The sequence below is a fragment of the Ictidomys tridecemlineatus genome, chromosome 1, assembly GCF_052094955.1.
Source record: "Ictidomys tridecemlineatus isolate mIctTri1 chromosome 1, mIctTri1.hap1, whole genome shotgun sequence".
Lineage (NCBI taxonomy): Eukaryota > Metazoa > Chordata > Mammalia > Rodentia > Sciuridae > Ictidomys > Ictidomys tridecemlineatus.
In genome coordinates, this window is record NC_135477.1 from 167,665,974 (window position 1) to 167,690,763 (window position 24,790).

At 38.4% G+C, this 24,790-nt stretch overlaps 1 protein-coding gene across 3 annotated transcripts in view; it reads left to right on the forward strand.

Annotated features, from left to right (window-relative positions):
* Sgcd (sarcoglycan delta) overlaps positions 1 to 24,790 on the forward strand; it is a 928,109-nt gene that overhangs the window by 297,817 nt on the left and 605,502 nt on the right. Inside the window, exon 2 of one of the 3 annotated variants that reach the window (XM_078051538.1) lies at positions 1,023 to 1,152. The exons of the other annotated variants lie outside the window; for them this stretch is intronic. The gene's annotated coding sequence lies outside the window, so the exon portion shown is untranslated. The remainder of the gene's footprint in view (positions 1 to 1,022; positions 1,153 to 24,790) is intronic. 3 annotated transcript variants of the gene reach the window in all.

Below are 24,790 nucleotides of genomic sequence, written 5' to 3' on the forward strand. Positions count from 1 at the left end.
ATGCACATCCTCCACCAATCCAGCCTTCATACCTTCAAGCCCCTAAGCCTTCCCTCACTACCTCTGCACAGAATCCCACGTTCAACTTCCCCATCCCCATTTGCCCAACCCCACACTAAAACATTCCTGATTCTTCCAACTAGAAGTGGCCAATGATATGTACAGGTTTTTATATATTTTTATGAATATAGGTTATTTATATATTTTAAGAATATAGATTATGCATATTGTTTTATTCTTTAGTCTTTCCATTTAATAATATACCTGAAAGATCTTTAAACAACAACTGAGAGAACTGAGAATGTGTCTGTCCTCCTTAGTTTTGTGTATAAATATGTTTTTGAAAGATTTTGAAGAATAAGCAAGGAATACCATTCTTTCTTTAAATAAACATAAAACACCAAAGGCCTTTGAGAAAACGGAGGGAGCTAAGTACAAGTCTGTATTTTTACCTCAGTTTTTAAACAACCTGTTTCATATTTTTAAGAGCTATATTCTGCTACATCATATTGGCACAAAACATAACATAATTGATCCTTAGTGAATGTATTTGTTGTTCCTAGTTTGATTTTTTAAAATCTCTTATGGGCAATATTGTTTGTAATAGTAAAGACTCTTGAATGGTTATGCTGAAAAATTTTTCAAGTGTTATCAGGAGAACTAATACTGAGGTGTTTTCCATCTTGAATTACAGTTATTTATGACAGTGTTTTTTCACCACTACCCCTTATCCTAAAGGTCTGAGGACTTCCTGAAGGTAGATTGAATTATCATTACCATCATAGTCATTAGTATGTATTGATTAAAGTCTATGATTTTCTCTCTCTCTGTCTCTCTCTCCCTCCCTCCCTCCCTCCCTCCCTCTCTCTCTCTCTCTCTCTCTCTCTCTCTCTCTCTCTCTCTCTCTCTCTCTCCCTCTCCCCTTCCTCCCTCCCTCCCTTCCTTCCTTCCTTCCATCCATTCAACCCATTTAGTCCTCAAAACAACACTACAGAATTGGTCTTTTCATTTTCATTTTACAGATAAGGAAACAGAAGCTTAAGAGAATCAAGTAAGTGGCTAAGGAAGGAGGCTGCTACACTCAATATACAAGGTCGCCTTGGGATTCCTTCCTATCTGCTGTGCCCTCTGCACATAGTTGACAGGCTGGAGGTATGTGCTGAGTGTTAATGCTTGGAACTAAACACAAGGGAAGCTTGCCCAGAAAACAAAACACACATTGTTCATGTAAAGAAAAGGCATTTCTTCCTTCAGCCACAAATGGTCTTTGCAATTCTGTAAGGTTATTTTCCTTCAGGACATTTGTCTTCTGGAGAATTCACAGGGAAAAAAAAACACAGATATCTGTTTTGTGTTTGGTTAACAATCCTGGTTCCATACCACTGAATGAATAGTTTATTTGCAAGTTTTTGAGAAGAAATTCTTGTTCTTGGGTAGAAGAAAAGATGAGAAAAAGGAATATGGAAGCTTTTCACAGTGAAAAACTGTTTCATTAAATAATTCATTCATTTCTAAAATATTTATTGAGCATGTATTATATACTAGGTGCTATGTTACCAACTAGAGGAACAAGATAAGCAAGAGGAGAAACACCCTCAAAAAATGAAAGATTAAATCAATGTCTATGTATACAAGTCAACCCTGAGTGCTCTGGAGGGACTCTTCTGGAGAACCAGGGACAGCTTCCTCTGGTCACATGAGAGTGCAGTGATACTCAGGGACAAGAGTTAAGCCGGGTCTGTAGCACATGCTCAGTCAGAGAGAGGTGCAGCAGAATGAGGAAGGTTGGAGCAAAACATCAGGCACACATCAGGCACAAGAGGTGCAAAGACTTGGTGTAGGTAAGATTCTGGCACATCTCAGAAACCAGAAGAAGGAAGCTGATCTTAGCAAAAAAGGAGAAGAAGAATGTTGGTTTAAGGAGAGGTTGCCATTGTGCACTGTCGATAGTGAATTTTAATATAATGCCTTGATAGTCATTAACCTATCAAAATTCACTCTCTGGAGGTAGACAACTCAGGGGTTTGCATGCCATTCAGAGTCATGCAAGCATGGTCTCAGTCATTTGAAAAATATTTTCATTACTTCACAAAGAAATCCAGTGCTCATTCCCTGCCACTCCCCATTCTCCCCATTCACTCCCACTATCCCCTTGATACCAGAAATCTCTTCCTATCTATGGGCTTTCCTATCTTGAGTATTTCCTATTAAGGGATCATATCATGTGTGATCTTTGTGCCTAGCTTCTTCTCTTAGCATACTGTCTTCAGGGTTTATCCATGTTTTAGCATGTGTCAGTACTGAATTGTTTTTTGTTGCTACACAATTGCTAAATTTTATCACTGAACAAATGTAGGTACTCTTGTATGTTTGTGGTTTTGAAATGATTTTAGCAGCTTCTAAAAATACTTTATAAATTTTAAGACCAAAAATAAGCTCACACTTAAGAAGAAAGTAGAAACATGAAATGACAAACTGTACTGTTAATCTTTTCCAAAAAAATTAAAAATATATAAATTTATATTAAAAATATATAAATTTTTAAATTTAAAATAAATTTTAAATTTATATAAAAATATAGGAATTTTTTATCAATGTATATTATTTACATAGAATGGTAGGTTTCATTTGTGGCATATTCATATATACATAAAAATGTAATTTTATATATAAAGAATTTAAATTGCACAAAGAATAACAATTAACCAAGGTTATAATATTATTCTTAAAGAATTTAAATATTATGCTATGATATTATGGTAAATGTCCAACTATGACCAGTAAAATAGAAAGATACACATTTTATCCTTTGAAGAAATAATAGCATTTGTATTGATTTATTTTGGGGAACATTACCAGTGGATGTAAATATGACTTTTTATATAAATATAAAATATAAAGTTTTATAATATGTTATTTTATAATAAATGATTTGACAGATTTTTTGTATGTTCCCAATAATTATAGAAATTAATATTAGTGATAGAATGTAGGATTTTTTTTTTTTGCTGACACTTGATCCTATATCTATGGAAAGGAATATATAGGACAAAATTATCTTTCATTAAATATTTTAATTGTTTCATAAAACAGTGCTCAATATAATCCTGCCTTTTCTTTCTTTCTTTCTTTCTTTCTTTCTTTCTTTCTTTCTTTCATTTTTTTCCTATTTTCAAAATAAGATAGGAGTAGAATCTGATAGTAATTATTTTTCTTTCCTTGCTCTATGAGAAACTCACTCTGGAAAATAATCTTCCGCTGTCAGATTACTATGAGTTGCAGAGTGAAAATATGGTACAACAGTGTGCTTTTCCACTCCAGCTGTCACTTCTTTGTTCCCTGGCTAAAAAGCTCATCTTTTTTCCCCCTAAGTGTATCACAGTAGGAAGAGCACAAACATAGAATTACAAAGAGCCAGAAAAAAAACAGAATTTGAATTATGACTCCAAAACCCACATATGGGGAGTCTTTATGCAATTATTTAAATCTTTCAACTTCCATTTCTTCACCTGTAGAACAGAAATGATGATGTCCCTGTCTTGGAAGTCTTGGGGGATTGAATTAGTGAGCATGTGTGAGCACCCAGTATTGTGCTTAGCATGTAGCAGGAATTCAGTAAATGACTATTATAAAGTAGAAGACTTTGACTCCAGGTAATACAAATGTCCTTCAGGAACTGTGTGATTTGTCTTCCACTTTTGAATGGTATCCCCATCTCGCTAAGAACTTTGGTTAATTTTCTCTTCACCCAATCATAAATTGCTGTTTTAATTAGAATTAGAATGCGCTCCAAAGTTCAGGAGCTTTTCAGCCTTGTTAGAGACTGTCTATAGCTGGAATTGAGTAGGTATCTCAAAACATGTTGTGAAGTTAATTAATTGTGGATCTACTATGTACGTGACTCTATGATTAGCACTATAGGGGAATGCAAAATACAAGCAAGGAGCCATAGAGACCTGAATCATCATTCAAGTTGCACAGTAGCATTATTGGCTTCATAAATCTTCAACAGTCTAGCAAGCTAAACTTTTCGAAAGACTTTATCATGCCTGTGTCACTCTCATTGTGTTGTAATTGCTTCTTTTCTTGTTATTACTTTCTCATCTTTTATTATTATTTTTACTTTATTTTATAGTTTTTCAACTGTTCATCTCTTAAGGGAGAAGGACTAGTTGGGTTTCTTGTTGGAACCCCTGTGGAGTGTCCCTATTGGAAGGGACAGGTCACCACATGGCGGCTCCCATATCCTTGTGCTTGGAAGCTGCTGTCTTTGAGCTCCTACATTAATTATGATCCAATCAGCTATGGATAAAGTGGAGGATTGTGCAATTGTAAGCCTGGTGCCTGAAGTGTTTGGTGGTATAGGAAACCATGTCATCTCAAGTCTTTCTATTGTAGAAGTGAGTGGAATATTTATCAAAACAGAGAAGTTTGAGAAAAAATGCCAAGAGATTAAGATAGGCAACACATGGGCTATTGAGAAAATAACCTACAAGAGGGGCAATCATGGAGGAAACAGGTAGAGTGTGAATCACAGACCATGTCTTAGGTCATGTGACACCCTCCAGATGCCTCAGTAACTGCTTGCTACATGAATTATGGAAGGATGGGACCACATTTTATCCACAAGATTGAGAACATTAGTTGAGGGATGCAGAAGGAGGAAAACTTGTTTTTTTGGATTTCCAAGCTAGTTGTCTGGTTTCTAGTACCTCTCTTCCACTTTTGAATTGGTTCTCTGGATTTTCTCTCTTTCTTGCAGGTTGGACTATATTATTACTTATTGGAGGAATGTGGTTTAGAATTCAGATTGATACCACCATGGTTCCTGGGGAAGTTATTCTAGATGACATAGTGATTCCCTAAGTGTTTCCCTGTAATTTTTCTATGTGATGTTAATTGTTTTTATGGAAATAAAGAGTTCTAGGGCTGGGATGTGGCTCAGTGGTAGAATGCTTGTCTGCTATGTGCAAGGTCCTGGGTTTAAGCCCCGGCACCATAAAGAAGGAAAAAAAACAAAAACAAAGATTGTTGTTGTCAAATGAATTTTAGGAGACACTTGGTGAACTGGAGCAGTTTGCATGCTATTTATTTCCCCAATCTCAGTGGCTTACCTTGGGAAAGGTTTATTCCTTGTTTATGTAGAGTCCTTTGGCAGTGTGAGGACTGCCCAGGGCAGCTGGCTTCTACATGGTGGCTTAGCTTTGCATGCTACTGCCATCCCCTGGCTCTAGGCCCAGTAGGGTGTTCCTGGTTACCTCACAGGAAACCAATGTTCACACAGAAACTTCCTCTGCCTTAGGGTGGAAGGGCCATATGACTTACCCACTCATGAATTCCATTGTTAGAGAAAGTTGGAGGTCCCTGCCTTATGACAAAATTGTCTGAATAGCCAGGCGTGGTGGCACATGCCTGTAATCCCAGCAGCTTGGGAGACTAAGGCAGGGAGATTGTGAGTTCAAAGCCAGCCTCAGCAAAAGTGAGGTGCTAAGCAACTCAGTGAGACCCTCTTTCTAAATAAAATACAAAATAGGGCTGAGCATGTGGCTCAGTGGTCAAATGCCCCATAGTTCAATCCCTGGTTTCTCCCACCTTCCAAGAAAATGTCCAAACATTTCATTATTCCCAGGAAAGGTAGGAAACTCAGATATCAGTGAGCTTTAGCAGTACTCTGAGTGACATTGTATGATATTTTTCATAACTATCAGTCTTTTTGAAGTTTTAGACATGGTAACTTATTTTATTTTCATCATGAGCCCATTTTTTGCAGTTTTCTACAAATTTATTTTTTCGTAGAATTCTTCCTTCATGGAGAGACTTACAGAACTACTATTCCATGGTACATATTTTGATAAACATGAGATAGATAATTCTACATGCCTTTTTTCACTATTAGCATAAACTCCAGTTCTCCTCATCTCTCTGGTAGTGGTCTTATTTTATAAACCTTTATTATGGAAATTGCTCTAAGTGTGCTGTTTGCCACTACACTTCCTAGGCTAATCCCAGTGTCTGCAGAGAGCACATTCAGAAAGACAAAGCAAATGAACTGTTGGAAGATAGCTGAAGTGATGACTGGGTGACAAGGTAAGAATTGCCATCAGGTGGTGGTTTGGTTCGTGCTGTTTTAACAGTCCACTGACCCTTTATTTTAGAAGGACAGGAGATGAATATGTTATCATTCATGTGAAAGAATAGCTATCACCAAGTTTCTAAGCTGGTAGGTGACATCTTCATCTATAAAGTGAGTACCAGACTCTTGTACCAACAGTTCAGCTGTTGTTAGCTCAAACTTAGTTGGACATTAAACTTATCAAAGAATAGTCACTGTATTTCTTTTCTTTATTTTTTTAAAGAAGAGAGAGAGAGAGAGAATTTTTAATATTTATTTTTTAGTATTCAGCGGATACAACATCTTTGTTTGTATGTGGTGCTGAGGATCGAACCTGGGCTGCACACATGCCAGGTGAGCGCGCTACCACTTGAGCCACATCCCCAGCCCAAGTCACTGTATTTCTGATAAATGCAAGGCCCATTGCTAGCCTCGGTAGAAGGTGTATGAACTTATTACCATTGTGCCTGGTGAACTGCAATAAGTACTCACTGTTTGATTGGCAGTATCGGTCTAGAGGTATTTGTTGAGGATCTACTCTGCTCCCCAAAATATAATTTGTGAAAGAGCAAGAAGTGGTCATGGTGATGATTCTTGCAGATGACATAGACCATTAAGAGAGAAACAAGGATCAAATAATTGTAAGATGTAAATATGTAAAAACAACTTGAGGTAATGTTCTGCAGGAAGAGGATATATGAAATTCTTTAACAAGGAGTCTGATGGATACTTAGTCTGAGCTCCCAGAATGAGAAGAAGCCAGCAATCTCAGAGTGGACAGGACAGAGCCAGAATTTAATTTCTCCATGACTCTATGTATTTTCAGTTATACAAATATATAATCTTTTGTATGAAAGATTTCTTTGAGCCCATACTATTCAAGGACTTTATCCTTGCAAAGACCTAAGGGAAATCTTATAAGTGGAATCTTCAGCTTCATGGCCGTATCAAGTATAATTTACAACTATTTTGATTGGTTGTGCAATGTCCCCAAAGTCTCATGTGCCCAATGCAGCAATGTTCAAAGATGGAACCTTTGGAGAGTGTTGGATTCTGAGGATTCTAACAGCAATGGATTAATGCATTGATAGATTGATAGCTGATTGGACTATAGGGGGGAGGTGGAAACTGTAGGAGATGGGACCTAGTTAAAGACAGAGGGCCTTTGGGAATGTGCTCTTGGCGTCTTTCCCTGGCTCCTTGCTCACTCTGCTCTTTGCAGTGTAGCTACCATGAGCTCAGCAGCTTTCTGCCATTATGCCCTTCCACCATGATGTTTCCATCTCACCAAGAGCTAAAACCATGAGACAAAATAGATCTTGCCTCATTTAAGTTGTTCTTATCAGGTATTTTGTACTAGTGATGCAAAGTTTACTAACATAGCAATGGATTCCAAGATTAATGTTACTTTGTTCTCCCTAGTTCCTGGGTTCTAGTAGAGGTTCCCAGGAAATGTCTTCATGGGAGGAAATTGTAAGAGAGCCTATGGTTAGTGGGATGCAGCTCTTGTGGAAAAACCTGGTAGATGGCTTAGTCTAGGAGTTGAAAAACTTTTTTTTAAATACCATATAGTATTTTAGACTAACATGAATCAGCTCTGTCATTGTAGTGCAAAAGTAGCTAAGGAAAATATAGAAATGAATGGCTTTAATAGAACTTTATTCACAAAATCAAGTGTCAAACAAGACTAAGTTCCTGGGACATAGTCTGCTGACCATTGGGTTTAATCCACTATCACTGAATAACTGATTTTACCTTCTGACAATCAGTGGGATTTAATTCTTTATCTTTTTTAAAATGAAGACAGGCATTGATGGTTATACAACTTTGGTATTTTAAAGTATTCATCAAAGGCAATGCAATTTGAGAAGAATCATAAATGCTTTTTGACCTTTCAATTGAAAGCAATCATTTTGTGTTCCCATTTTAATTACCTGGTGCATTATCTAGTTGAAGTATTTAAATGTAAGTTGGACATAAAACTTCTCAGGAGCAAGGGACTACAAGATATATCAGCTTTACCATTTTACCTTGTTATGAAAAAGAGGCTTTGGGAAAGAGTGTCAAGTGAATGGAGAGGGTCTCTGAGGACCTGTCTGCCTTGGGGAGGTGGGGATGGAATGGTGACAACAGGAGAATGTCTCCTACTCTACAACTCTCAAGTCTAACACTGATTCCAATTTTAATAGAACATGATGATAATTAAATAGCAAATATCATGGGATGAGTATTCCAATTTCTCTTCCTCTGACATAGCATCATTTTTAAAACTTTTTAAATTTTTTATTTAATTAGTTATACATGAGAGTAGAATGCATTTATGCACTTGGATATATCTTACATAGATGGGATATAGTTTCTCTTTTTTTGAGCGTATATGTTGTAGAATCACACTGGTCATGCAATCATATATATAATAATGTCTGTTTCATTTCACTATTTTTCCTATCCCCACACCCCTATCCTTCATTCCCTTTACTTCCCTCTACCTAATCTGAGGTAACTCTATTCTTCTTTAGTGTCCCCCTCTTATTATGAATTAGCATCCGCATATTGGAGAAAATATTTGGCCTTTGGAATTTTGGGATTGGCTTATTTCACTTAGCATGATATTCTTCAACTCCATCCATTTACTGGCAAATGCCATAACTTCATTCTTCTTTAAAGCTGGGTAATAGTCCATTAGAGGAATATATCAGTCACATTATCTTTATCCATTCATCTTTTGTACCTCTAGGATATATAAAGAACTCAAAAAACTTAACACCAAACAAACAAACAAATAACCCAATTAATAAATGAGCTAAGGAAATGAACAGATACTTCACAGAAGAGATGTAATTGATCAACAAATATATGAAAAAATGTTCAACATTGCTAACAATTAGAGAAATGCAAATCAAAACTACACTGAGATTTCATCTCACTCCAATCAGAATGGCAATCATCAAGAGTACAGGCAACAATAAATGTTGGCAAGGATGTGGGGAAAAAGGTACACTCATACACTGCTGGTGGAACTGCAAATTGGTGAACACTCTGGAAAGCAGTATGGAGATTCCTCAGAAAACTTGGAATGCAACCATCATTTGACCCAGCTATTCCACTCCTTAGTTTATATCCAAAGGACTTAAAATCAGCATACTTCAGTATTGCAGCTACATCAATATGTATAGCAGCTCAATTCACAATAGCTAAACTATGGTACACCATTTTTAAAAATGCTCTGTATTCCCTGTAAAACCTCACATGTGGCAGGCACTCAGTATGCTGAACACATATTTAAAAAGTGAATGAATGAACAAATAATGGATGAAATTCATATTACATTTTTGTATACTACATCAGTCAATATTCAAAATTCAGGTAAACAGAAATAGTTGTACCACCAACTAATATCAAAATATTTAATGATAAATAAATTTGGCTGTCTTATTCCCTTCTTGCCACTGTAACAAAGGATGACAAAAATGGGTAATTTATAAATGTTATAGATTTTTTTCTCATACTTGTGGAAGCCAGGGAATCTAAGACCAAGGTGTCAGCAGGTTTGGTTTCCAAACTGTACCTTGAACCACTCTGTCTTCACATGGCAGAAGGAAAAAAAAAAAAAAAGAGCAAATTCTATGTGAAAATGCTTTTAGAAAGCATTCATTCTGTTTGGGCAGGGTGGAGATTGCATGTGTTAATCACCTCCTGAATGCCCCACCTCTTCATATGGTTCCACTGGTAATTAAGTCTCAACGTATGAATTTGGGGGAATATGTTCACACCAGTAATTTTGTCTCTAAAGGCCATGCATTTTTACTTCAATATTAAGTGAAACTTATGTGATTTTTGAGTTCAGTGACTACTGAGAGCCACAAAGACAGTAGTAAAGTCAGGTAGAATGGACACTTAGCCCAGAAAGAGCCCTTAAACATTGCTCTATGATGTGTTTGTGAAATCACCTGATGTTCTTTATGGTTTACCTTATATTCTTTTCAGTTCAAAAATGAGTGCAGAATGATTGAGCAAGTGGCTTATATTTCTCTTTGGAAAGTCAGCTTTCCATCTCTGTGACAAAATATTTGACATAAAACAACTTAAAGGAGGAAATATCTATTTTAGCTGGTGTTTCAGAGGTTTCAATCTGTGGGCAGCTGGCCCTCCTGCTTCAGGCTGGTGGTGAGGCAGAAACATCATGGCGGCAGGGAGTAATGTAGGAAAGCTACTTGTCATAGCAAGGAAACAGAACTGGGTTAAAACTGACTCCTCCAATTACTAGCTGTCTGATGTTAGGCTAGATACTTGTTCTTCAATACCAAATATTTTCCCTAAGTAAAATGATAGTGATTGCAATTTGTATCCCAGTGTTATTATGATGATTAAATTAGGGAATTTAATGCTTTGCCTTAATGAGTACGGAAAACTCTACCCCATAGGTAGGAATTGCTCAATAAATATTTGCTATAGTGCTAATGATAGTGAGTTCTATTAATCAGAATATGATTTTTGGCTTTCCCCAAGCTTCTGTATATAATGAAGGCAATGATACTAGCCGTTAACATATATGTGCTACACATTATGAGATCTGAAAATGTTATGGAGATATTTTTTCTTTGAAGGAGATTTAATATTTCATCTGATACATAAGATTAAAATTTAATAATCTTGTTTCACAGGAGGAGAAGAAAGCATGATGCTGTCCCAAACCTCCTGCGCTTGTCCAAGAAAGATTGTCACTATTAATGCTACCAATTAGAAGAGCATACCTTTTAGCATGAAATCACAAACTGCATATACTGCTTGTTTAACATACTTTCAGTTTGTGCATGCTAGAGGAAATTTGAGAAAAACTGCGAAAATATCACATGTTTCCTATTTAGCTTTAGGCTTTTCTGATCTTCTTTCAACCATAATTTAAGAATTAATTTATTAAGGGGAACATTCTGAACCTCATCATCTGCTTTGAATTTGAATATGAGTAAGTTCTCTTTAGGAGTGCCTAATGTATTTCATGCAGATCAAGAATGCACTGTGTTCAACTGAATGTAAAACAGAAATGCACAAGTCCTGCCTAATGAACTACTAATATAAGTAAGATTGGGGTCTAAGCAACAAGAAATCGAATCCTATAAGCATTTACCACTGTTTTGGAAACTGTAATAATATAGTTGATCAAGAACCTGTATTCATTGGGAAGGAAAGACCACTGATAAATACACATGAACATGTGTATATACAGTTACCTGTTTTTTCTTTGTATCCAGTCAAGATTTATCTGTTGAGCCTGTTGTATGCAGCAAGCACTGGAGATACCACACACAGTAACGGGGACAGACATGGTCTTTATCCTCACTTTGTTGCCTGCCCTCTAGCACAGGAAGATGATTAGTGTCTACAGAATGAAGTCCGGGGTTCTACAGGCACACTTGGTTGCCAACTCAATTATCTTCTCTCAGAAAACAGAATTTAGAAGCCATCTAGGGAGTAATAAACTATCAGGAAAAATAGAGAAGAGACCAAACAATGATCATTGAACTAACAAGAAGAACAAGTGATAGATCATTTCCCATTCCTGCCCAATATCCAATTTCCACCCCAGATTCATTCTCCAGGGCTCTGGTTCTACTAACACAGATTTTTTTTAAAAAAATAATATCGTTTCCCCCAATCTTTTTTAATTTTAGTCTGTTTTCCTACTTGGAAAGTTATGCCATCTCTTCTCTCTGTCCTACCTCCTGTTCATTCATTGAGAATTCCTCCTTCTTCCATGAAGAATTCTGTTAGCCCTCAAAGAACCAACATTCCAGCCTTCCAATTTCCCATCTCTAAATGGGCCACACATCACATGATGTGGTGCTTAGCCACTTATTAATGTAGCTGTTCCTTTATTAAGATCACTCTTAAGTATTAAGTTCTATTCGTTAGAGAATAATATATTAAAAGAGATCTTTTCTATAACCACGTCCTTTGAGGTGATGGGGTTGGTGTGGGCCTGCATAGGGAGGAGAAATCAGGAATGAGCTAGATTACTTGCTTTTATAGAACTCACTATTGATGCAGATGAAATATTACATGTGCAAATTACCATAGGTCAAACTGTGTTCTCTAAAAGGATAAGTAGAAGTACTAACTCCCAGGATCTAAGAATGTGATGTTATTTGGAAATTTTGTCTTTACAGTGTAAGCAAGTTATAATGAAGTGATACTGGGTTACAGTGCATCTTAATCCAACAATGACTGGCGTCCTTAGACAAAATACAGACACAGAGGGAAAATGCCATGTAATGGTGGAGGCATAAATGAGAATGATGTGTCCATAAGCCAAGGGTTGCTGCCAACACTAGACACTAAGAGAAAGCCATAACCCTGCAAATACCTTGATCTTGCACTTCCAGCCTCCAAATTGAGAAAATAAATTTCTGTTGTCTTTTAATCCTCTAGCTTGTGGTAATTTTTTTTAATGGAAGCGCTAGAAAATTTAATACATCAGAGAGATGATACCAAGGGAGGAAATGAGGAAAGTTTAATGTTTTGGATATTCTGAGAAAGCATTCTTCTCTTTAAGGGCTTGAGGAGCAATATTGAGAGAAATTTCCTGGATGGGCACCAGTTCTTGAAGATGAGCAGTTTCAACCTGTACAATGTGGAGAAGGGAGAAATCATGCTACTGTTTTAGAAATTAGTATAAGTAAAAGCACATAAATGTGCAGAATCATAACATGCATCCAGGGAGATTTAGGGACTTTATTAGCGTATTTCTGGAATAAAGAAAAGTAGTGGCCAATGGATGGAGAAGTAGATTGGGGCTAAACCAATAGCAGCATCAGAAGACCTGTCTCACTTGTTCAGTAGCCAGGGGGAAGTGGTGGGTAGGAGATGGCAGAGGTCCGTGTGCTGAGGGAAGAGAGACCTGTCAGTGTTGTTGAGAGCAGAGATCCCCAAGCTTGAGTGGACACTACTGTCCCCTGGAGGACTTTTTAAAACAGATAACTAAGATGTGTCCTTTGATATTCTGACTGGGTCACTCTTGGATAGAATCCAGGGATTTAAATTTTTAACAAGTCCTCAAGTGATACTGATGCTACTAAGTCTGGCAACCAGGCTCCAAGAAACATAGGTATAAACAGATGGGAAGGTAAAGTGGCATGGGGCTGGACCTTCATGCAAGAAGCCAGCAAAAGATAAACAGGAGCCAGAGGAAGAATAGCAGTGAGCATGGAGATGGGACAAGACATTTCTACCAGCTGGGGTTTTGCATCTCAAAACCAATGGAAAGGCTCAGGGAGAGAGAAGGCAAAAATTATTCCATATTCTTGACTCAGGGAAGCTATTGTAATGCATCCCTTTTGTTTCTCTTGTGTTAGTCTCATTATTGTCACCAAATTACAAATTCCCTGAGAACAGTGAATATATCCTTTGGCAGGTTTACATATAAAAAAATTCTCTCTTTGTATTTGGTATAATAATAGCTAACATTTATCAAATGTATAATGTATGCCAGGCACTTTGCATAAATTACCTAGTTTAAACTTCAACACCAACATGTGAGTTGAGTGTTACTGATCATTTTAAACAGAAGGGAAATGAAACTAAGAAAAGTTGAAAAACTTATCTGAGGCCAATACAGTAACCAAGGAGCTTAGCCGGAATTTGAACCTGTGATTCTGATTCTGGAGGCCAGGTCCTAATCCCTATGTTGGAACACCTCACTCATAAAGAGCTAGGTGCCCAGTAGGTACTAGGATGTCATATCAATTTATATTACATGACAGAACATAATCATAAAGGAAAATTAGATGATACAGATGGAATATTATAAAAAAAAACACATCCATGAATACATTATCTGGTGGTAGCTGCTGTTAACATGTTAATGCATACCTGTTATGGTTTCTCCATAAACCTGCACATGTATATTGACATGGATCATATTATTGTGCTTATGTTGTCCAATAACTTTTCAAAATTTAATAATATCTTGAACAATTTTCTTGTCGACAAATGCACTTTTGCCACATCACTCTTGGTGGTGGGGTTTTTCATGGGCTTTAGGTCTAGGCTATCATTTATTGAACCATTCTTCTCATCTGAGCGCCAGGAAATATGGACTGATATATTCATCTTGCCTATGGATGGATACTTAACCTAAAGTGGTGATTAGAATTTTGAACTTAATTGAAAGGGATAAAAATCATCCTAGTGGGAAAAAAAATGCTCAGGGAGGTGGTGTAACTTTCCACATTCACAGACTAGAAACAAAGACTGTTGTTTGTCTGCTCATCCATCCCTTCAGTAAATATTACTGAGTGCCTACCATGCACTCAGGTGTTATTCTGTGTACGAAGCCTCTGGCAATGACCACGACAGACCAAGGGCCCTGCCACCATTGGAGCTTCCGTATGTATGATTGAGGGCTGCCTAACTTCTTTCCATTGTTTCAGTGTTTGCTTTGAAGGCCCCTTGATTTCTGGTAACAAAGATGCCAGCCAAATCAAACTGCTCAATCCAAGACACAGTCTTTCCTCATTGCGTATCTTCCAGGTACAAACTGCATCTTGTTCACCAAAACCTCTTCTGAATACCCTTGGGGGACATTTTTCCTTAGCCTTCCAGGGGTATTTAGATGCCAGCAATTCCTTTCTCCTGTCCCACTCCTTACACCTGAAGAAGCACTGTTTGTCAACCACAAAAGACTCCAGTCATCCTGAAAAATGCTGGATATTATTTTCTCTTAAACCACCCACTCCTGACAGGTGGGAGAGGTTGAGGACAGCAGGTGTTTCCTGGCAGGAAAAGAGCTGCCCTGGATAGATCCAGACCCCAGGGATTTGCTCTGAACTCTTTCCTTGTTCTGTTGAATATCCCGCCCATCCAACCTTTTGGAGGGATTTCATCAATTAGTGCAAATCCAGATTTGGACTCTGAAGCATAAAGTATCTGAAGGTGATTCATGGACTCACTCACAGGGACTCAGGCCGTGTCATTGGGAGTCAGAACAAGCTGCCTTCAGGACTTGGCTCTACCACACATCTGGACTTGGACGTGCTACTTAAGTTTTCTAAATTTCAGATTCTTCCTCTGTAAAAGAGGGATAGTCCTGGGCTGGGGATGTGGCTCAAGCGGTAGCATGCTGGCCTGGCATGCGTGCGGCCTGGGTTCGATCCACAGCACCACATACAAACAAAGATGCTGTGTCCGCCGATAACTAAAAAATAAATATTAAAATTCTCTCTCTCTCTCTCTCCCTCTCTCACTCTCTCTTTTTTTTTTTTTTTTAAAAAAAGAGGGATAGTCCTGCATGGTTCAAGTATCTCTGTGTTTCTGTGTAATAGCACTTACTATCATTGATTATCCCTTGGATACTTTTACCAGTGACCACCTGTCCCCATTTGACTTTGTCCTGGACTGTGGGGGGCATTTCCAGAATGGGAACCTTTCAGTGCTAACTAACACTAGGAAAGTCCTGGGCAAACCAGGATGAGTTGTTCACACTAAGTTACGCAGTCTGCATGAAGAAACTATGTAATATGGGTCTCCCTGCTAGACTGCATGCTTCCTGCAGGTGGGGACTACGTGTGTCTTTCTCTATACACAGGGCTGATGCATAGTAAACTGGTAAACATTTGTTGAACGAATAATGAAGGCGTCTTGGTTCCAAATGCAAATTAGTTGAAATGCTTTAGTTCGGAGCATAAAATATTTTAAATGTTTAATGTTATGTGCTTGTTTTGTGCTTTCTGTGAGCACCTTCTAATCTTCTAGACTTTCTTGGTAATTTTTCTGTTACAGGACCGTCTTCCACGTATGTCCAATGTAAGTTTCATGAGGTAATTAGTAAGACATAATGGATACCATTAGATAACCAGGCTGTTGCTTAGGGAATTGAGAGACTTCAAAGGAATTCCATCCTAAGGCATTTCTTCAAGTTTTCCTTTGTGAGTCTCTGTTTGCTTCCAAGCTTTGAAATGCTAATGTCATCCTTCCCTTTTGTCTTGTGCATCTTTTAATTTGGGATTGAAATCCACCATGGGTATAACTTCAACCTGTTGCCAACACATTCTCAGGGTGGATGAAGCAGGAGAGTTTGTAGGAGTGGAATGGGGTGGCTATTTGGGCAGTTCTGTATTATACAGAACAGAAGTGTCATTTGCCTCTCTAGAAGTCCAGTGGAATGGATGGTAATGTGACTCTACTTTTGGTTGATTCCATTGGTCCTGTGTTCCCGTGAATAGTCATAAACCCATATTCATTCTTGGAAGAATGACATAGGAGAAATCAAAGTGATTATCCTGAAGCATAGCATTTTGGTGAATAAATTGTCAAAACTGTCTAGAAATACCAACACTATTGTTGGGACAACCTTTAGAAATATTCTTTGAAAAATAGGGAAGCTGTTATTTATACAGTTTATAATACATATGGGCATAATTATATGCTTTCTCTCATATTATCTCATTAAAAAATCCTTAAAGATTTATTTACTGATTTTGTATTGAGGTTTCATGATCTTAGATGGAGGAGAACCTTAAGAGATAGGAGAATCAAACAAGATGTCTAGGTTTATGGGGCTGGCCAGTCACAGAATTGAGATTGAACACCAGATGGGCTTGATTCTGGAGCAAATACTTTTTCTGCTACATCACGCTGCAGTTATTTGTTTAATAAATTATGCACCAAGCACCTTTTGCCTGCCAAACTCTTTGCCAGATGCTAGTGTTTCAGGGTACAGCAAAACAGACCTAGAGTTTGTCTTTCTATAGTTTACAGTTTATTAGAGTGCCAGCTGTCAATTAACTTGTGCCTCAAGGCCCTAGAGTTTTGTGTTGAAGATGGAATGAGAGGTGCGGCACTTGGCATTGCTAATGGATTTTGTTATTATTAAATCACAGCACAGATATATGGTTATAAATTGTGTGATGTACTATGAAGGAAAAAGCACATGGAATTGTGAAAATTTAGGAAGGAGGACCCAACCTAATTTGGGAGATGGGTTGGGAGTTTCCTTAGGGAAAGAAAAGGCCAATGGAGAGAAGAGCCATCTAGGCATGGGGGTAGCATATGCAAAGGCTCTGAGACAAGAGGAAGCATTGTGCTCAAAGTAGTGAAAGCCAGTGTGATGGAGCTTGTAAAACAGGCCAGCTGCCATCATTTTATCTTCATTATTTTCCCTAAACCCCAACATTTCCTTAAGTGTTTGCATTCCTCTTCAGTCATTCGCAGTTCTGAGATCCTAGTTCCCTAAATCCATCAAGACAATCTTGGCTGTGAAATTTACCTAAAATCAAAGTTACCTGCACAAACTCGCTTAGAGACTTACACTTGAAAACACACACACACACACACACACACACACACACACACTCGCACAAGTGCCATCCCCCCACACACATACACACACAAAGAAACTTGCTTCTATTTTGTTCCATCTTTACTGAGTTCATCCATAGACTAGGTAGCTTGTTGATGGATACAGATTAAATTCAAAAGGACAGCTTTGTCTTCGAGAGACAAGATAATTATGAGCAAGTCATTGTCTTTTTAAAGATCAAACACTGAGGTGCGGGAAAGCTTGCCTGCATGGGTCTTGCACGTGTTGCTTTCCTTGCCAAGGTACATAGAGGAGGCCACCAAGAAAGAGGTTCCCCGGGGCATTGGAGGCCAAAAATAATCGTGTTAAAAAGAAAACTCTTCTAAGGAAATGTAACACTTATCTTGTCAACGTAGACATGTTGCATCTGTCGTGACTTCAGGATGCAGAAAGAAGTGAAAATAATGTAGAAAATGAAGAGCACAAATAAAATTTGGGGACAGTCCAAGGTTAATGAGACTCCTAAAAGAAAACTAGATGGGTCACAGGACTCCCCATAACTGTCATCTGTTAAGCTTCTTCCAGGTTTAATGTGCAGATTTGGAGCCAGATAGAATGAAGAGGTGGACAGAAAGGAGGAAAATGGATTTTCTTGTGAGGTTGAGAACAGAGATTTCAGGTGATCATATGGCCCATGAGAAGTTTCCCCCAAATCCACTTTTTCAATCTAAACATAAGAAAACATTAGGAAAACTTTAATAGGAAAATCATTCTTTAAAACATATGACCAGTACTTTTCAAGAGGGTCAAGTTAGCTGAGCATGGTGGTGCCCAACTGTAATCCCAGCAGCTCCGGAGGCTGAGGCAGCAGGACCATGAGTTCAAAGCCAGTCTCAGAAACTTAATGAGGCCCTAATCAACCTAGTGAGACCAAGTTTCTAAATAAAATACAAAATAGGGCTGGGGATGTGGCTCAGAGGTCAAGGGCCCCTGAGTTCAATCCACAGTGCCCCCTAACCCCACCCCCTGCCAAAAGAATGTCAGGTTTTGAAAGACAAAGAAAATGGAAAGTTGTTATAGATTAAAGGAAACTAAGGTGATATTACAATTAAAAATACACCAAGACATCCGGAATTGGGGACTGAAACAGAGAAAGGATGTTTGTGTAAAGATCAATGAAATCTACACAAAATCTGTAATTGGGTTAGTAGTATTACATCAGGGCTAATTTCTTAATTTTTTGTGAAGATGTCCACACTAGGAGAATTTATTAGGGTGAGCTGTAAATAGTAAATCTGTGCTACATTTTCAACTTTTCTGTAAAATTAAAATTATTTTAAAATTGAAAAAAGTTTAAAATATTGGCTGCATGGAAACACCCACAAAATCTATAGCCCAATCTTTCTCTTTATAGCTAAGAAAACGGAAATTTACAGAAGTAGCATGTCCAGTGAAGCCTTTGTTCCTTACTTTGTTAGGTTTGGGGACTATAGAGCTGACACTCTGAAAATGAGTATCTTTGCTCTGAGTTTCAACAAAAGGCTCAGAGGATCCCACCCAAGCCTCTTGCCATCATTCCACACATTGAGCCCGCTTTAGTTTTCTATTGAGAGTTTTCACAAATGTTCAAAGTGGTAATTCTCGGGGAAAATGCCAAACCCTGAGCATGACCCTCCCTCCCTCCCTTCATCTCTCTCTCCCTCTCCCTTCCTCTCTCTCTCCCTCCCCCTATGTGAATGCACTTTCCTGACTCAGAAATTTTTTAACTTCTTAGAAGATAGAATCCCTGTCTTACACACACACATTCGAGTTCCATCTTCAAGTCTTACTTTCCTCTTAGAAGCTTTCCATTATGGTCTGTCCTAACACCTATCTCTAGGAATCGATAAGACTCTTTCTGTTTTGCTCCTGGGGTATCCTGAGCTTGTGTATTGAAGCATCCAACATGCTTAGACTAACATACTCACTTTTTCTTTGTACAACACATGGTTAATATATGCAATTATAAAGGGCAGTATTAAGTCCCCAATTTAAGAGCACATCTCAAATAGGATTTGCCATTTTTAATCTCTGTTTGTGCCCACCCTAAACCCTCAATGTGCTAAACCAAAAAGCAGATACAGTATACCTATACACATGGGTACTTGTTTCTTAAGAGAATGTTCTTCTTGCCTGACAATATTTAGGCATGTGACATTGTTGACATATCCATGGCTGGATTCTTAGGGTCTAACTTTATAAATCCATGACAGGTATTTCAGCTATCAGTTTAATATATAAATCATGCACTGAAAACTAGACAATGGGAAACCAACTGGGCAGTCAAGGAAAAACAACATTTGGAAATCATACTTCACTGGACTGATAACATTGTCTGTTTTCTAATTTCAACCTTCATACCTTTCAGGGTATCCTCTGATGCTCTTTTTTACTATCATAGAAACAGTTTCTGTTTCACTATTAGGAGGAAAAAAAGAGGAAGAACATCTTCAGGAGATATATTTGCTGAAAAGCTTCAGTTGGCTCTTGTCATGATTTCTGTATAAGAGGGAAAAGAATCCTCTAAACTTCTCTAGAAATCAAAGAGATTGATATGCCGTCTCTTTGAATTCTGCTGAATGGTGCACTGTGAAGATAAGTTTCAGTGAGTGTCAGGCTAGTTGAAGAAGCTGTAGGTTCCAGACAAGGGTTTTATGGGGATTTAGTAGCAGAGAATAGAAATTCTAGAGAACTGAAAGGGCTGTTGTCTAGATTCTGAGATAGGTTTCCCTGGGTCAGTGGCAAAGACATGCAGGACTGTGATGGTAAGTGCTGCATATATTATGACAATCACCATCGTCACCATCGCCATCATCGACATCATTACCATGATCATCATCATCACCATTGTGTCACCATCATCATTATTATCATGATCTCTTTCTCCACTTGCTTATTCCTTTTGGGAACACTGAGCAGAGAAGACCATTTACCAGAAGAAGATTGTTGAGATTTTATGTATCACTGCTGTCATCTAATCAGGGAGGATTTACTGAGAAACCAATAAAACGTAAGCCTCAGTGCCCCTGGCCAGCCCCTTCGAAGGATGTCCAATTCATTTTGTGTTTATAATCTTGGATGCTCTTTCTTAAAAAGCATCCCCACAAACTACATAAACTTCAGGCTCCACAAAATTTAGATCTAGTCCTGATTATAATTATCCAGTAGAAGAACTTGAACAAAAATACCAGTGTTGACCTGATGGGGTAGATGATGCATGCATTAAGCCTCAGGGTGGAGGACTGGGCTACCACCCCACTGCACACCAACTAGAAACAGCTTAGGCCTTTGTGAAATTACTATCTGCAGCTATGAACAGCCACCACCGTGTACTCTTCTGCATTTGCTGTGGGAGCAAATGAATTCCTAGACCTGGACAGTGTGGTGTTGTGTTCAGGATCTTTCATCCAGCTATTTGGGACTCTCCCAGGAGTGCGGGCAGATGCCGTCTTCATTTCCATTTAGATGGCATTTTTTAATCTCTTATAGTAGAGCATCTACTATTAAGTCTTGCATCAAATTATTTAGGGCTTTTAACATCCTTGACTGAATCTTGCCATCCTGATGGAGCTTGTTCCAGTGATGTGTAAGCCTCTAATTTAGGAACGCACTGACTGGAGGCCCATTTTGACTTTTATAGTAGCCCATTAATAAAACATCATCAGATTTAAAATCTCAGTGCATGGAAGGTAAGCTCCCTGGGATTTTTCTCCTATTGCTCTGATGCATAAACTGTGGTGTTCTCTGTTTCTCTTTTGAATTATCATGTTTGAAAATCTTTCTTTCTGCTATCCTTTCAAGTATCAGCTCAGGGCTAGGACTTGGAAACAAGTGTCAGAGCTATACCCAGGTGCACGCCATTCCCTCCATCCTGTATATGTTCAGAATCAGTTAGAAAGTCGACCCTGGACTCACAAATAAACTGCTCTGGAAAAGATGATCCAGACTACTATCACTTCTGAATGGGACTGACTTTGTTTAAACAGTGGCAAGGGGAGCCCTGGTATGAGCTGATCACGTTACACTGATGTCCCTTTTGCATGTTACTGGTAAAATTGTTGCACTCTGCTCATCTGGACATGAACAAATGAGGAGGGTGGTAACATGAGCAGATATTTTTTTTACAAAGGCAGAATTTGCTTTTTATGGGAAAAGATAGAAATACGAGAAGAGAGAAGGTGGAGAATAGTGGGTGGGGAAAGGATATTCCTCCTAAAGTATAAATTGATTTCTTGAATTGATTTTCAAAGGGATTGAAGTTATCCATTTGTAAACCAATGTTGAGTGTCTATTATGCATTTTCAAAAAAGACAAAGCAAAGTTCTAGATCTGTGTTTATTTTCCCACTTTCTAGTTGTGAAAGGTACACATTTAAAGATGGGCATGCTTTCTTTTAAGAAACCTATGAGAAAGCTTTCTTTTCCCATGCGGATGCCAGAAGATTGCTTGTACAGAAAATAATCATAATGCAAAATAGAATGACACAAACATGACAGGGAGGTGATGTGAAGGTCCTAGGGGAGAGGTTCCAGGAAGATGGCAAAAAGGATTGTCACGTCTGACCTTGGAGTTTGGAGCCTCACTAAGGCTACTGGGTCCTGGGACTCAGCCTTGAGGTGTGATGGGGTTTGGCTGTGTGGGGAATGGCAGCTGAATGCATGCTAACAAATGGGTACAAATAGGTATCAGGACAAAGGCACAAAAGGCTTGATCAAAATGAGGATTTCTGACCAGTCTGACATACATAGAGAATTAAAATGGAATACTACCAGGCACCTTCGATGCAACCATTTCAATGTGCTCTGGTCCTCTCTAGAACTTTCCCAGGTAGGACCTTTCCTCCCAAATTGAAAGTTAGGTATTCTTAGAATGTTGAATCTATGGCTAACTGAAAGAGGTTCTTTGTAATAATAATTTAAAAACCCCAGAACCTCCATTTTTAAGAAATACATGTCTTAAAAATGTTACTGCTTTATTCAACTATCATGATTTTATTTTTTTGTGGTAACCACTATTATAGTGCGCATGTCATAGATGACAAAACTGAGGAACAGAGAGGCTGAGATAGTTGCAAAACACATCTAAGAAGAGGCAGATCCAGGAAGCTGGCAGCCATCTGTAAAACTCCACAGCCCATTCTTAACTGTGATTAGTTTCTCTGGCACAGTAGAGTAGGTCAAAAGTTAACATACTCTAAATGTCTTTCTGGAAGAACAGGAGTCAAGACATGAAGCTTCTCATGTTTCCAATTGTATCTTCAAACCGTGGAACCTAGCCATCTTGTTGCTAAGATCCATTACCTTAAGAAAATGAAATTGGATGGCACCTGCTTCCAGCTCAGTCACACACATCGAAGCCCAACTGTTTCACCTTGATTTTTTTCCCCTCAGCCAGATGGAAAATTGGGCAATTCCTCAATTAAATGTCACCCACCCTCTTGTATCCCCAGCAGCAAATGCCTCATTTCTCAGGGGCTTGGCTACATGTCACCTCTGTACTATCTCATTTTCTTGGCTCAGCACTGGAAAAGTGGGGGCAAAGATACAACTTTGAGCCTGGCTGTTTCTTGCCTTTAAGATACTCACTCAACAGAGAAAGCCCTTTTACTGCTTGCAGAAAGCTTTTTGTTTGTTACTTGGTGCATGACTGTGGAAACCTCTAGTTCTCATTCAGTGTTTCCGCCTGCCTGGGACAGACTAGAGGAGATGTCTCCTTTTGTATTGTAAAGGAACAAATCAGTCCTGTGCTTTTTAGAGCCAGTTTAAAAAAAAAAAACGGTAAAATCCAAGACTCTTTAAAAAGGGATCATTACCCTGTTTGGAGATCAACAATTGGCATCCATTTCAGTAAATATTAACTTTACTCTCACAGTTTTTTACGACAGTTTGGGACTAAGAGAAAAGCAAATCCCAGATCTGTCAGTTAAACAGCAAACATTTATGCTGTGTCTTCCAACTGTAAAACACCGGAGAACCCTGGAAGTTTTAAAAATGATTCTACCCTATAGGGCCCTGCAATGTATCTAGGAGGAGAAAGGCATATTTAAATAAATGAGGGCTCAGAGTTTACATGTGTTCAGTCAGAGAGACACTAAGTACCCTTCAGTTTTAGAGGAAGAGGATATTCGTCTTAAACTGGAGAATCAGAAAGGCTTCTTGGAGGAATTAGTCTCTGAGCAGAGTCTTTAGGAGGAGGTAGAATTTGGATAGTGGATAAGGAAGGAAGAATAGAACCGCTTCAGAAGGAAGGCGTGGCACCGTGCATAGTAAAGGTTTTGCAATGAAGTTCATGTTTTAGCTATGGCTCCCCATGCCATGCCTCACGGTCATCCCGATACTTGTACTGTCAGATCCGAAGATGGTATTATTCATTTTAATATTAATATCCTTCAGCAGCTGTTCTATGAGCAGCTATTTGATCATGGTGTAGTTGGTTCCATATACATATATATATATATATATATATATATATATATATATATATTGGCCTATCTATATAGTACACAGAGATCCATAAGTTTTCATATGTGTACACATGCATATACATGTACACATATTAGTATATTTAATAGCATACTATACTATGTGTACTTTTTTGTACATATCTGTGTCCTTTATCTAATATTCACTTTTCCATTTTGAAAAATTGTTCACGTTGTCTCATTCCCAGGCCATATCCAGATCTCCCTCAGTGGACTCAGAAGAGCCCTTTAAATCTGGTTTGCTTACATTGGTATCCAGTGCAGGACCACCAATTGGTCTGTTTGGTGTGAACCTAGCGTAGTCAGCCATAGGCTGTAGTAGCAAAAGACCATACACTGGGTGGTCTAATCAATGGAAATACATTTCTCACACTCCTGGGGAATGGATGTCCCAAATCTAGGTCTGGAAGTGTTGTTCCTGGGGAAGGCTCTCTTCCTCGTTTGCAGATGGCTGGGTTCTCACAGTGTCCTGGGATGGCCTTCTAGAGTGAAAGTGCTTGGAGAGAGAGCCGGAGTGAGCAAGTCCTCTGGCAGCTTTTCCTCTAAGAACACTCATCCTGTGGGATTGGGGCACCAGCTTCATGCCCTCATTAAGCCCAATTACTTCCTGGGGGCTCCGTCTCCAAATACAATTACACTGGGGGTTAGGTCTTTGACGTATTAATGGGGGAACACAAGCATTCAGTCTGTGATAAGTCTTTAAGAGTCTTCGAATCTAACATATAACTCCTCCTATTTTTATTCATGAAATATATATTAGAACTTCACATTATAATAGTATTATTGTATTATTCTCCAGTCCTATAATTGTTAATAAGACCATTTTCACATTTATTATAAAAAAATTTATTGTAGCTCAGTG